Source organism: Prosopis cineraria, unplaced genomic scaffold (assembly GCF_029017545.1).
Source record: "Prosopis cineraria cultivar Desert tree isolate PC_DT_omini unplaced genomic scaffold, ASM2901754v1 PC7, whole genome shotgun sequence".
Lineage (NCBI taxonomy): Eukaryota > Viridiplantae > Streptophyta > Magnoliopsida > Fabales > Fabaceae > Prosopis > Prosopis cineraria.
In genome coordinates this window covers 21,239,580-21,254,973 of record NW_026555338.1, presented here as the reverse complement: position 1 = coordinate 21,254,973, position 15,394 = coordinate 21,239,580, and the positions used below count along the sequence as shown (strand labels likewise).

The 15,394-nt window shown below is 30.8% G+C and overlaps 1 pseudogene; it reads right to left on the bottom strand.

The window, feature by feature from the left end:
• Positions 1-13,607: 13,607 nt before the first annotated feature.
• On the bottom strand, positions 13,608-14,985 carry LOC129316013 (alcohol dehydrogenase 1-like; annotated as a pseudogene).
• Positions 14,986-15,394: the final 409 nt, after the last annotated feature.

The window sequence follows — 15,394 nt, the reverse complement described above, 5'->3', positions numbered from 1 at the left end:
AATGTTGACCATTTAGCTGACACCTAAATAGAAGTTGACTATTTCTTTGCTGATGTAGACAAAAAATTCCTAGATGAATTTTTATGGAGGTTAATCAATCATCATATGAGTACCCATAATGTTATTTTAGTAAGTGTAATAGTGAACAATCTGTCAAAATCTATGCTACAAGGTTTCTTTCCATCACTACATATCCCACCCCTCCCTCCCTCCCTCTTTACTCATTTTTCTTGTTTGCAAAAGCTGAGATTCAATAGAGTGAGATAGGTTGTATGCAATCAAAGATCGAGGCTGAGTCCACCTCCTACATAACCCTATCTTAAGAACATTGTCTCAATCTTAAGTAATTTTATTCATGATATGTTCAATTGTCAAATAGTTTTTCGCCACTGCTACAAAGAAATGAATGATTTAATTTAAAATTCGGTCAAAATGATATTTTCTCACATGATAGTCATGCGATAATCAATTAACCTCTTGAAAATTTCATCTGAAAATTTTTTTGTCCATGTCAATGAAAAAATGATCAACTTCTGCTTAAGTGTCAGCTAAATAGTCAACATTTAAGAAATTTAATGAATTGATCACTTTTGCAATGACTCTGGTAATGTTATGAGTATTTTTGTTCCTGGAAGATTACTTTATAAGTATTTTTGCTCCTTTATTAGTCCATGTCAGCTAAGACTGATATGTGACATGTACAGTCAGCATTTAACGATTAAAATTAATAACATTAGAGCAAAGTTAATGGTTTGGTTATTTTTGCATCCACTCATATAATGTTATGAGTATTTATATCCTTTTTTTTTCACTTTAAGATATTAGGTATCCATAGTTGATCATTTTATGAGTATTTTTATCCTTTTACCATACAATCTAATTCATTTATACTCAATTTAGGTTATGCATGCATTCTTTGCCAGTAGTTAGATAAGATAAAATGAGCAGTAGAATTAGAAGATTAGGACTAGACGATCTAAATTTTGATAAAATTTCATTATATTTTAATAAATTATTATTTTAAGAGGCATATAATTTAAAATAAAGATAATCTTATAATTATCACTTTAAAAAATATTTTTTATAAAAATTACTGGTTAAAAATTTTAAATGTTAATTATTTGAATCAGTTCTGAATGATCTAAATTCCATGACATGATCCACACGAAATCAAACCAAAGACAATTCATGGGAAAATTCGAGGAAGTTGCCTTCGTGCCGCTGTCCACTGCTTCCCCAGTCCGAGTTGACAGTCTATTAAAACTCTTAGCGCGTGAAAGAGCCGCGGAGAAGATGCTCAATCGATGATGGCTGCATCCGTCCAGTATATATAAAATATTTTGACCAAATGCGCATATTAATATAAATTTTATTAAATATATTTTATAATTTTAAATTTTTAAAACACATATAAAAATGTTTAAAAATAATCTTCACCTTATTTGTGAAATATCAAAGAGAAAGAAAAATATAATAAAAAATGAAAGATAATATTTGAACAAGTATAATTAATGAAATTGTATTTTTATCATAGTGTCTCACTCCATCATGTGCAAAATATAAATATTTTTTTCAGTTATAAAATATAAGCAAAGCACCTTAATGTTTGTAAATATATATATATATATATATATATTTTACCCATTGTACTTATTAATTTAAATTCTTATTTTTACTGTGAACGTAGGACATCCATCTTATTCACCACAAATTGAAACTAAGGATAAAAAAATAATATATATTTTAATGAATATAAAAATTTCATTGGTGTATGGATTATTATAAAAAGTATTTATATTTTGAACTAAAAAGGTTTTATTTTGGAAAATACTCTTCAATCCTCTTTATAAGTCATTTCTACCAACCTCATTAATATTGATACACAAAAATATAAGAAATAAAAATGTATAAAATTTTAAATATATTCTTATATAATAAATTTAAAAAGTAATATTATATTATTTTTTATTTTTTATAAAAGATAATCTAAAAAATATTTTTTAAATATTATTTAAAAAATTATACCATAACTTATAAATATAATTAAATAAATTTTTTAAAACGCATGGGAGGAAATACTGATTTATTTTCAAAAAGAAGTGTTTTATAAACTTGTCAGGAGGAGTAACAATAGCGTGCAATTGATCTGATGTGGTTTGTTTGTGTGCACTGTCTTGTCTCATGTGGTTTGTTGGTGCGCACTGTCTTGTCGTACTTTTACTTTCTTACTTTCCTGGATATGATGGGCTCCAACAAATGCGTGTGTGTATATATATATCGATTGACATTTGCCGATAGATATTGAAAGCAGAGATGGCACGAGTTGGGGAAGGTCTATGGCGGTTGCTGGCGAAGATATTGAACACGGCGAACCTCCGTACGTGGCGGTTGCAGTCGCTGGTGCGCGAAACCGAGAACGATCAGTCTCTAAGCTGGACTTTAGCTACTCCACTCAACAATGGCCGACGTTGGCCAGCACTGCCACTGGTGACCTCTTTTTATCCATGCTTTGTTTATTTATAGAACGTGCCCATTCCTGGCTGATATATTGGATATATATATATATATATATATATATATATTTACCCCTGTTCAAACTCCAGCTTTTTGAATATGTTTAAATTTCAATTGAATATAATTAATTATAAAAAAAATTAATTAATATGATTAATTTAGAATATAATTAATTATATCATGTGACATATAATTGATTCATAAAATTAATTAATAAAACTGATTTTAGTCAGAATTGAAAAGTAAAATTGAAAAACAGAATTGAAAATAAAGCAAAATCATAATTTTGTGAAAATGTATTCAAGCATATACTCCCTCTGTTAAAAATGTAAAGCACTTTTTGAAAAATTGAATGTTAAAAAATATAAGGCATTATAATCATTGTCTTTTTTTCTCAAAAGTACCCCTATTGATGAATAATTTTATATTTATTGTATAATGTTTAATAGGGGTAAATATGAAAAAATAGAATTAGTTTGAAAGAAGATAACTACTTTATTAAGAGGTGAGATTCAATTAAAAATGTCTTATATTTTTGAACGGAGGGAGTATGTTACATGGTAAAATCAATTATGAATTAAAAACTATGTTTTTTTTTAAAATCCAAACACCCATTATAGATGCCAAAATTATGAACTCAAAATCATGATTTTCTTAAAAATATTCAAACACCCCCATTCGTGCCAAATTCAATTATGAACCCAAAATTACAGTTATCTCATAAGCTACTACTATCTGTTTTTCAATTCAATTTTTCAATTATATATTTCTAAAAATTTATCTAAAAATTATATATATTAGTTTACAAATCATATTTTTTTGTTCATAATTGATTTTATCATAATAAGAGGTGTTTGGATATTTTTAAGAAAATTATGATTTTTGATTCATAATTGATTTTAGCTTGTGTAATGGGTGTTTGAATATTTTTAAGAAAATATGATTTTAAATTCATAATTAATTTTAACATATAATATAGGTATTTGGATAATTTCATCAAAACGTTACTTTCATACAGTTAATTGATTTTGATTGCTTTGCGAAACAAGCACTTTATCTATGGGAAAATCACATCCAACCCCTTCTCAATGAAATTAATTACAAATAAAGATCAATGTGGAATGGATTGTTGTTAAAATAAGAACATGACTTATTTTTTTTCAAATGAAACTTGTTATTAATCCTTATCTGTAATTAATTCTCTTGAGAGGAGGCTGGATATGATTCTCCCTTTATCAATTTGGAACTTTGCTAACTGCTTTTATATATTTGATACTTTGCGCCCACATTTTAGATAGGTCCGATGAAAAGTCCATTATACCCATTTTTGTCTCTTGCTCTTTGCTGCTCCCTCTCACCCTCTCGAATTTTGGGGAAAAAAATTAGAAGTGTAGATCGTGATAATTCAGGCTAACTTCTTAAAAGTACCAAATATAAGGAGAATAACATTTTGGGGCTCATGTCATGATAAACTAAAAAGTTTATTAAAACTTTGCTTATTAAGATTAGCCTGACCCATTTTTAGTTTTTAACCTCTATGCAAGACCCAAAAAAAATTTAAAAAAAATTGAAGAAGATGGCATTTTTATTATTCACGATGTGTTTTTTAAAATTTTCGAGCGCTTTACTCTAAAAAAGAAAAGAATTTCCCCCTCCGATTTTATTTTTGGGTATTTTAAATTGATATAAATTGATACTTTAATAAAAAAAATGCATTTGATGACTGAAGTTATGACCATAATAAATGACCTTATCTTTTGTCCTGTTCAACAAATGGTGACAGCTTCTTACGGCAACCGTCGTTATCACTACTTCTATCCAGCAAGGCAATTCAACAACTTCAATTTCCCTCTTGAAGCCCTCGTCTTTGATCACACGATTAAAATTCAACTGGCCTTCCTTCATGTTCGAAGTTCAATAGCCAATACCTCACCTTTCCAGCTTCACCCTGTCATTTTTGTGACTGCTGTCATTTGCTCATATTATGTCAGTTTTGCGGCTATGTTCGTGTTTCTTGGTTTTACTTCTCTGTTTGAAGTGCTCATGTCAACCTTTAGCTTTTTGGCTGTTGCCTCTTTGACATCTTTAGTTCTGCAGCTTCCATGGTGGTCCGTTTTCTTTATCCTCCTATTTCTCGGAGGGTTTTTTAAGTTGCTCAAGAAGCTTCATGACATACATGGCAATATGCGTCATCCACAGCCATGAACAGTACAACAACTTCTGGCTATATAAAATCATTAGAGGATGGGGAGCTAACAATTTAGGGTATTTTCATGTACCTTCTTATCTTTCTGTTTCAAGTGTAATTTTCCAACGAGAGGTTATGAGGAGCTAATAAATAGTATCCTCCAATATGCTAATGGCCTTTTGTTAGCAATTGTAGAATGGGGGTCATTTTTTCGTAATAGAAGAACCTTAGAATGGACTATGGAGTAGTGCCTTGGTTGAACTCAACAAGGCCACTAACTCTGTAATGAAGGTGCTCCAAAAAAGTTTTTGGTGCCCTATCTAATGTTGTGTGTATGACTATATGTGTTTTTTTTTTTTTGGTAGGGGAGATTTCGCTTGATGTGTTCATTAATGCTGTAAAATGGGAACTAAAGCTCATCATCTTTTCTTAATGGTTAAGCAATGGTCGTTGTTCAAAATCTCTCAAGCAGTATATGACAAAAATTTTTATTTTCTGGCTTTATGATCAAATCTATTTTCTGCAACTATGAATACTGAAAGATGGTCTAATAAAATGGAAATTTTCATGCTAATTTCCTACTCATTTATCTATGTTGAAACCCATTTAGCTCTACGTCAACAACTTCTGAGAGACTTGCACAATTATAGAATAATCACAGACATTAAACTAAAACATCTACTTCTAAGATGATGGTGTCATGTAATCTATTTTAGTTTCAATGAAGGTTCTATCATTTCTTTATTTATATTTATAAGTCTATCAATATCTTTCACATATATCTAAAACTGATCAAACTTTTATTAGTTGATGGTTTAAGATATGTAAACCTTAATGACATTGACAATTTGATCTCCCTTCAAATCGTCGTTGTTGTTAAAAGTGAAAACAAAAATTTCAATGCAAATATGAGTTTGTTGTACCTGTTTAGTTAATCGGCTAGCACATTTCTATTCAACAAGTGACTTTTCGTTAATTAGTTTCTCTATACTTTTATATATACCTAAAACTAGTCTAGCTTTTACTATTTGCATTTTGAAATATTGAGCCATTATTGAGTAGATGCTAGCTAGCTGTGTTTTACTCCCATTTTGTTATATATTGTTAACTTCTTTAACATTATAGGATACAATCAAGTTTACTTTCACATGTCTCACAGGTTTTGAAGCAACTATGTCCATGGAAAACTAAGTACAATACTAATCAATGCTTTAAGAGCTTAATGTGAGTAAATCTAAGTAATTGATATCAACAAACTCAGAGTCAATGTCATGCAGGGTACAATTTCTATGTTTGCATTGATGTAACAAGTTTGATAAACAAAGATCCACAACTTCTGTTGATTAGATAATAATACTTTAGTAAGAAAGCAGTAGGTCATTATGCATCCTTTGAGAAATTTATAGTGACCGCTAAGTTATCTTGGACTAATTTTTATTCTTCTATATTGTCATTACTTCACCCTTCAAGATGCATAATTTATTGAACCTGTTATGGTTTAGTACTCCTCCTTTTAAGGATTTTATTATTTCATTGATATGGAGTCTTGTTGCTTTCCCTATTTTTATGTAAATAATGTTATCTTCGTACATTTCATTGTTTCACCTATTTTTTAAAGTAACTTTGTAACCCAAATATTCCATTTTTCATGTGCAAATGTCTAATTTATTGAAATATAGCTTCATTTCCATAAAGTTATTGCTGGACATTTAGTGTTAATGTAAGTTGGATTTTTTGGCTTATTTTAAATTTTTCTTACAATCTGGATCAATGACTTTGGAGATTTACTTATGTTTATTTTTAATGAGGAGCTCTATTTGAATATAACTTCTTGATGTTAGAACTTCAAATCACATTGAATTGAATGATGTTGTCTCATGCCACTTGGCAATAATGGCTTTCATGACCCTGTTACTGAATAATTTATATTTTATCCTGTGAAAGGCAGTAATCTAGCCCTTTGTAGTGTATGTTTTTGGTTCCATTTTAATATTTATTTGGATTACTAATGCATGCAGCATGCATAATACCATGCCCTAAAAATAAAAAATGACCGACACGAGATATGAATCACATCATATATCTCTTAAGTCTTAAATTGAAAAATCTTTTCATTGTTAAAACATACTTGTGTTTATATTAATTTATAACATGCATGACCATTTTCTTATTAATCAAAACTTCAATATTTATTTTATTTTTTTAAATTTTGACATAACCTCCCTTGTAAATATAATCTTCCGAAATTTTGCAATACAATATTTCAAGCATAATATTTAAATCTATCAGGAACTTAGCCTCTTCCAGCCAGCAGATAGAACATATAATAAATTAAAGGTCCTAGCCATAACCTATGTTTCTAAAGCATAATACATAGACTTTAGAATTTACTTCAAAAAGAAAAGCAGTTCCAAAATAAGTATTCACCCAGCATAGTTTTAAATCCTTTTGTGATCAGCTGGAGGTTTAGCTTCAACTAATGTATTTGAGATTAGAATAATTTTTCAGTAAATAGTATCTTCAATGATATAGTTTAAAAGAGAAAAATAATAAAATTGCCCTGTTATATAAAATAATTGAAAAGAAAATAATTTAGTATAATAACTTACTAAATCTAGGGATATCAATTATAATAATAAAATGTGAATGAATTAAAATTACTTAATTCAAATATGCTAAAGGAGAATAATTTATTCATATTTAAATAAAAGTAGCACACTTACTAAGTGAAACCATTGAAATTTTTAAATACACAAGTTGATTAAAAATTTAAAATTTTGAGGATTTAACAGAACAAGAAATAAACGTGGACACATAATCTACGAGAGTAAATAACTAAATACGACTTATGCCACGAAAACAAATGTGGACACATAGTCCATAAGAGTAAGTAACCAAACACAGTTAAAGCTATGAAACAAACGTGAATACACAGTTCATGAGGGTAATGCTAATCAAATGCGGCTTGAAGCCACAAAAATAAAGGTGGGTGCGAGATTCATGAATAACAAATCTAAGAACAAAGATCATAAAAATAAACTAGCTAATCATTGATCATGGCGCGCCAAGGGCTAACGAAACTGCCGTTAGCAACAAGTGTTCTGTATAAAGTTCCCTTCAAATTCATTTTCAAACATGCAAGAAAATCATTACTTTTAAAATAAAATTTTCTCTTCTCAATATCAAACTTGCAGAAACTGTTTAAAACATCAATCTTTTTAAATATGAAAATTCACAACAAACGTTTCATAAACTTCTTCACCAATTTTCATGATTGTCTTTATTGAATAAAAAAATATTAGAATTTATAAAAGCATTTTTGTCAATCTTATATTCCTTTCATTAAAAAATATAAGATATTTTTAACCAAATCTCACCCCCGATAAAGTAATTACATACTTTTCAACTAACTCTATCTTTTTATATTTATCTCTATTAAATATCATATGATAAATATATAGTTATTCATCAATACAACACTTTTAAAAAAAGGCAATAATTACATCTCAAAAGACAAACAATGCCTTATATTTTTAAACACTCAACTCTTTAAAAAATGCCTTATATTTTTAAACGGAGGGAGTAAGTATATATCTTGACAACTTCAAGAACTAAAGCGGCAATTTAATTAACAATAATAATCAGTATTAGAGAAACATATAGTAATAGTTATAAATTGTCAAAAATAATATTTGATAAGAGAAAATTTACAAATATATAAATTAATTAAGACTTATCCACTTACATTATTCTATAATATAAAAAAATAAGATAATTTAAGTAACATAGTAACTAATATTTATCATAGTTGTTAATAAAAATAACATACATAAAAATTTAACAATTTCAATGAAAAACTTTTATTGATAAGTTAACTAAAGTTCTATTTACTTACGTGTTGAATTTCCAAATTCCAAATATTTTGTTTCTTCAATTCATATCAAGGTCATTTTCTTTCACACATCCTATAAAGATATGAATAAATGAAATTTTTAATAAATTTTCTATAAATTATAAAGACTTCTTTACATTCTTAATACAATTTCAATCAACTACCATCATTTAAAATTTCAAGATCAAAATTCATGTTTTAGAGTTTGCCAAAATATTATCATTTATATCACCAATTTCTTCTATATTTCTTCAGACATGCCAACCTATTTACTTGAAATATAATTCTCTCTTAGGCTTTGCATCAAACACTTTAAGTGCATTATTTTCAACCATTCGATTAAAATTTTTTAAGCTTCCATCTCTATCTAACAATTTATTAATAATTATATAATTTTCAAGAATTCAAATAGTTCACAACAAGTTTCACAAGCAAATTTCTACATAATAGTAAGCTCAATTCACAAAATAATAACATTCAAGTCAATTATGTCTCTCAAAAAATTTAATGAATTTTTGAAAATCCAAGATCAAGCAACTCCTCCCTAACAAACATTTCCTCAAACATATTATAGGCACCGCGATTCAAATTTTTAATATTAAGTTCTTCCTTCATATCCTATCCCACAATTCCTTCAAACACTTGTACAGTATCAATACATTACTTGTTCCAACATCCCAAGTTCGTTCCTTTTATAAAATCAATCTAATTTAGATACAACTCAAGCCCATATTACTTCTTCAATGGACTAAAATTCTAACTTGCTTAAATCGCACTATAGCCATTGTCAAATAAATTCACACAGCACATTGAACGGGAAAGAAGTGGAAATTTCACACTAATCACTTCTCACACACACACAGATTCAGCAGAGAGGAACAAATTACAACCTCAACCACTAAAACACACGCACGCAGGGAATTCAAGGAGGAGAAGAATTCTAAGCTTCTGCCCTGAATCAACAATGATAGAGAAAGTAAAAAGAAAGAATTAGTCAACAGAAATAGAGAAGGAGGAAGATCGCGAACAAAATATAGCACCCACAGCCACACCGAACAGTGAGAGCGACAGCGACGCAAGGAAGGAGAAAAGTTTCGAGCACCCATGCTACAGCACGAACTGAGAATAGAAAAGGAGCATCACCAATCTGAGGCAGAACTAGAAAAGAACCAACAAAACCAAGAGGGACGAACTCGCGACTTATTCCTCAAAAATAGCAAGTTCACAGCGAGCACAGGGCAGGGGAGGATGAATGGCCTCTGTTCGGATAATAATTGGTAGAGCAGTGGCGGAACACGACAATCCTGAGCACTAACGACAGTGATAAGCGATGGATAGAGAAGGAAGAAGACGGAGGAGTGAACGATGAGGAGGAAGAAGCAAAATAGAGAATCACCCAAGCTCTCTCTTTCCCTGCTCTGCTCCGCAGCTCGCCGACAAAAGGAGAAGGAAGAAAATAAAATATAAAGGTTGGTGGAAAAATTACAAACAATGACCCCACCAGATTTTATTGTCATGATTATTATTAATATATTTTATAATAAAAGGCAAACTCCATGTAAAAATAAATAAATAAATAAATAGTTTAATTTAAGTAAGATTTGAATTCTAAGTCTCCATATAAATGTCTATTATAAATTCTATTAAGCTACTACTCCTCATTTGTCCGTAAATTAAAATAAATAAATTAAATATCAAGTGAGAGAAAATTTGTTAAATTTTAAAATTTTAGATCATTACATATAATTTAATGAGATTCACGTTCATACTATGGACATTTCAATTAACTCTAGAATTTAGAATCATAATCCATTTCTGATAGAAACATATGAGCATTTCACATGTGAATCAAATTATACTTAATATGGTATTTATGTTTGGCTAGTCTTACTTTTTCTAATTTCCATGGACTAAAATGCGAGCAGACTGCTATGTTATTACATGTGCATGGTTCATGTTTGCTGAACTTTTGCTTGATTCCAATTGAAGGGCTGACAACCCGTTCTCTCTGCCCGATGGTTTTTATGAGAGGCAAGCATTAGCGAACCAAGTATGAAATGGAAGGTCTATCAAGAGGGATTAGAAATCAATGTTGCTTTTGCTTTCTTTAGTTGAGATTCTAAATATAGAACCAAAATATTCATTGACTTTATGTTATTAATCTTCATTATGTTTGCTCTGCTAAGGTGTCTTTTGGATCTAAACATTTCTCTGTTACTGAGAATAACCTTAGGCTTTCTAACCTGAACTGCAAATTAGAATTAACTTTAGTTAATTTTGATAGTATAAAGTAGACTCTTAACCATTGAGTTGACTAGATAATGGTTAAGAGGATGTCTAAAGCTCTGTAGATGTTTTTAGATTATGCACATATATTAACATATGAGATATTACTAACTGAAATTTCAAATTTGAACAAACATAAGGTACATATGAAGTACACTTATTTCAATATTGGATTCATATCTATGTCTGACATTCATAATAGATTGCACTTACATTTCCACTTACAGATACTTTATTTTCACACCCTATTTCTCTGAGCGTTTGTTCCTCTTAGCAAGTGACTACTATTTGCATGTCGGAATATTGAGCTCTAGTTGAGTTGAAGTTACCTTGCCCTCTGTTTTATTTTCTGTATATTAACTTCTTTCTTTAACTTTATAATATAGCATGTAGGTGATTTTACATTACCAAAACTTGCAGGTTTTGTAGCAACTCTAAGGAAAAGTAAGTGTAATGCCAGCAAGTGCTTGAAGACCTTGATGTGAGTAAGTCTAGATAACTAATACAAAATAGAGAAAGAAGAGAGAACAGAAGAATTAATGACTAACTTCAATTAATGTTTCTTCCTACTAATGAACTAACTCCTTATAGAAATAAGTGAGAGTTAATTAGTAACGATATTCAGTTATATAGCTGTTATTCAAGTGCACTTACAATTCTCATATTAGCTATGAAGAGTACATCTTCTACGTTTGCCAAGTTGTAACAAGTTTTGACTTGCATTCCCCATTATAATTGATATTCTTGTACTTTTTCACATTTAATGAAAATCATGGACATGAACTCATATAAGCTAATATTTCTATCCTGAGGCTTTTTTATTCATTTTCCTCCAGAGCTCTTATTCATCATTTTAACACCAATGCTAATGTGTCTTGCATTTTGTTCATTGAACCTTTATTCCTTTTCATTTTCCTCCACTACATCATTTATTAATGTTTTTTCCCTTTCTCTCTACACTAAGTGTTGCTTAAACTAATGAAATTTCATAGTTAGTGATCAGAATCATAGTGCTCATGAGTTCTTTTCTTTGATCTTTAATATTCGTATATGTACCCTTAGTCCTAATAGATCTATTCTTAGAGGCCATACTTGAAAAATTATATTGATTAGATAACAATACTTTGGTAAGAAATCATTAGATCATTATGATATCACCATGGTTCCTTGAACTAATTTTTGTTCTTCCATATATTACTTCTCCCTTGTTGGGGCATAATTTGCTGTACATGTTATGTTTTGTTACTCCTCCATTTAAGGATTTCATCGTTTCATTGATATGGAGATCTTCTCAACTGACATTTGACTTATACTCATTGCTTTCCTGTTTATTTGTACAGTGATGCCTCTTTGTCCATTTAATTTTTTTCACCTGCTTTAGTTTTTGTAGCAATTTTCTAACCCATTTATTTTTCCATCTGAATTATTTCATTTTTCATATGCAAAGGTCCAAATTATAACTTCATTTCCTTAGGTTATAGTTACGTGTTCAGTGATAATGCACACAAATTGGTTGCATGTTCAGTGATAATGCACGCAAATTGAATTTTTCAGTGTCTTTTAAATGTTTTTTATGACCTAGGATTGCGTGCGCGCGTGTGTGTGTGGAGATTTTATTGTGTTTACCTTCAAGCAGAAACTCAACCAGATTGTAACTTCTTAATGTTGATGTGAAAACTTCAAATCATGTTGGAAATAATGATGTTTTACAAAACATGTTATTGGCTATAACTACTTTCATGACCTTGTTACTGAATAATTTATATTTTATCCTTTAAAAGTTTTTGTAACAATCTGAATATTTATTTGGATTTAAAATACACATGGTAAGCAAGATTTATCAGATAGTTTTCATAATATGAAATTTTAAATTATTTTGAAGTCTAGAATTTAGAATTATAGTCCAATTCTAGTACAAACTAAAGAGCATTTCACAGATCAATCATATTATAGTCAATGTGATGCAATATTCATGTTGGCATTCTTCTTTTTCTAGTTTCGTTGGACTAGGATGCAAACAAACTGCTATATTTTTGCAAGTGCAAGGTTCTTGTTTGGTGGGATTGTAAGTGCCAGCTTTGTTAATGAATCATTATGGCAAAGGCACATAGCTCTTTATACTATTCTGATTCCAAAGGCCTTGCAACAGGTCCTATAAAGTGGCACCAATAAACCAGGCAAGAGATTAATGTTTCTTTTGCTTCCTTCAGTTCAAATTTTGAATACAAAAATGACATATTTGTTAACTTCGTTATTAATCTTCATTGTTTACACAATTCAGGTGTTTTCTAGATCTGACCAGTTCTCTGCTACAAAAATGACAAATTTTTTCCAATCTTCTGGATCTAAACCCAACTATAAGTTAGAATTAACTTGCAGCTGATTTTGATTGTTAAAAAAAGAAAAAGAAAAAAAAAAAAAGAGGAATGGTTCAATAGTAGAGTTCTATATGAGTGTTTGTTGCTCTTAGTGACTGTTAGTATTTTGCCTAGCAATAATCTACAGCCTTGAGAGATTTGATTTCTGTTGTATAGGTTTTCCCTGAAGCATGGACAGCAATCCCTGTTAAGTGTTAACCACTAAAACCATGTTATTATGATGAGATAGGTGGTTGCATTTATCAATCAATCAACCTCTTTTATCTGCGTATTCACTAACCTCTTGTACAGGTTTGTCACAGTCTTTTGGTTTCACAAACTCATTAACTCCAAACTTCTTGGCTGTCAATAATAATGAAAACATGAACTACCATCAACACACGCACACACGTATTGGGGTTTTATTAGATGCAGTGTTTTATGAAAATATGAATACAATACCTTTCTCAAAACAGGTGGAAATTTAGATTGGGAAATATGATTAGAACATAATAGAGTCATTTCCTTATGAACTGCTAAAAAAACTGACCTGGCTGCAAACATATAGAAAGGCCAACAGCTCCCAGTCCAAAAATGGCAACAGAGGAACCAGGTTTTGGTTTTGCGACGTTTACTGTAGCACTAAATCCTGCAAAAATAAAGGACGCAACCAGAAAATGGTATTGCTATTTGCTGCTTCATCCAACAAGAATATATGCATAATGTTGAAGAAAGGGAAAACATGCGCAGATTCCACAACTGAGAATGCAAACTTTGTCAAGAGGAGCAGCAGGGTTAATCTTAGCGACACATCCAGCATGCATGATAGTGTACTCACTAAATGTGGAAGTCCCCACAAAATGATATATTGGCTGTCCGTTCTTAGAGAATCTGGACTGGCCGTCATTGATCATTACACCCCTGTCCATGTTGATCCTTAGAAGGTCCCACATGTTACTTTCTTTCAATTTTCAGTATGGACACTCCCCTATGAATACTGGAAGAGCCTGATCTCCTGGTTTCAAATGAGTCACTCCCTCCCCTACACTCTCCACAATCCTGAATTAAATAATATCACCATCCACATGTGTATTAGTTTTATGTAAGCTAAAGGAATTTTTAACCAACGTGAAATAGATAAGAATTGAAGGGAAAGGAAGGAACATACCCTCCGGCTTCATGGCCAAATATACGAGGAAACAATGATTTTTGTCCCTATCATAGTAGAAAAATTATAATAATAGTAAGATTCAGATTCAATAATGGAAGAAGATGGGTACTGAAAGAATTACCTTAGCTTCCCAAAAGTAAACATCAGCATGACAAAGGGCTGTGAAGAGAATCTTGAGATGCAGTTCTCCGGCCTGCAGTGGCGCCAACCCTACCTCTTCGATTGACAATGGCTACCCTGGTTCCCGAGCCACTGCAGCTACATTTCACCAATTTCACACAAAACAATCAGTATAATCGGACACTTATATCAAGATGCAATACAGAATTGAGAATAGAGAAGAAATTTTATGTGTGAAGAAGATAGAGAAAGGCAGAGGAGAGGAGAGATTAAGTATGAAGGCTGACCTCTGCACTTGATAACTTGACCAGTCGTGCTAGACATGGCAGTTTCTGAGCACTGAGTATGAAGGACGACAATGGCAATGAGAAATTGTTGAAAGTTGTTGGGATGTGGGGGAAACCAGAGCCTGGCAAAAGCTATATATACTTGGGGAAGACATGCCCACTTGGTCGCCCATAGAGAACCACTAACTGAATTTGAGATTTGGTTTTTGGTTTAAAGGGTTTGGAAGGCAATAATAACACTGGTTTTGCAGCATCGTCTAATAGGAGCTACAAGGAAATTTCAAAAGGAGTTTCTTCAACGATGGTTTCAACTCGAGGTTATGCTTTGTTATTTTTAGATCCTCTGTCTTTTTAATCCCTAGCCTCTTTTCATTAAACAGACTTTTTTAGTGTGGCATCTGAGAAAAATAATTAAAAATTAAATACCACGGCCATGAGAAAACTGGTCGCGTTGGCCAGTGAAAACGAGAAACAGGTTCAGGCGTTCAACGTTTGCGGTTTGGAAGAGCGTGAGCTAAATATCATCAAGGATTAATTATTAAACTAATTTCTTGGTTACATAAATTATACATATAGTTA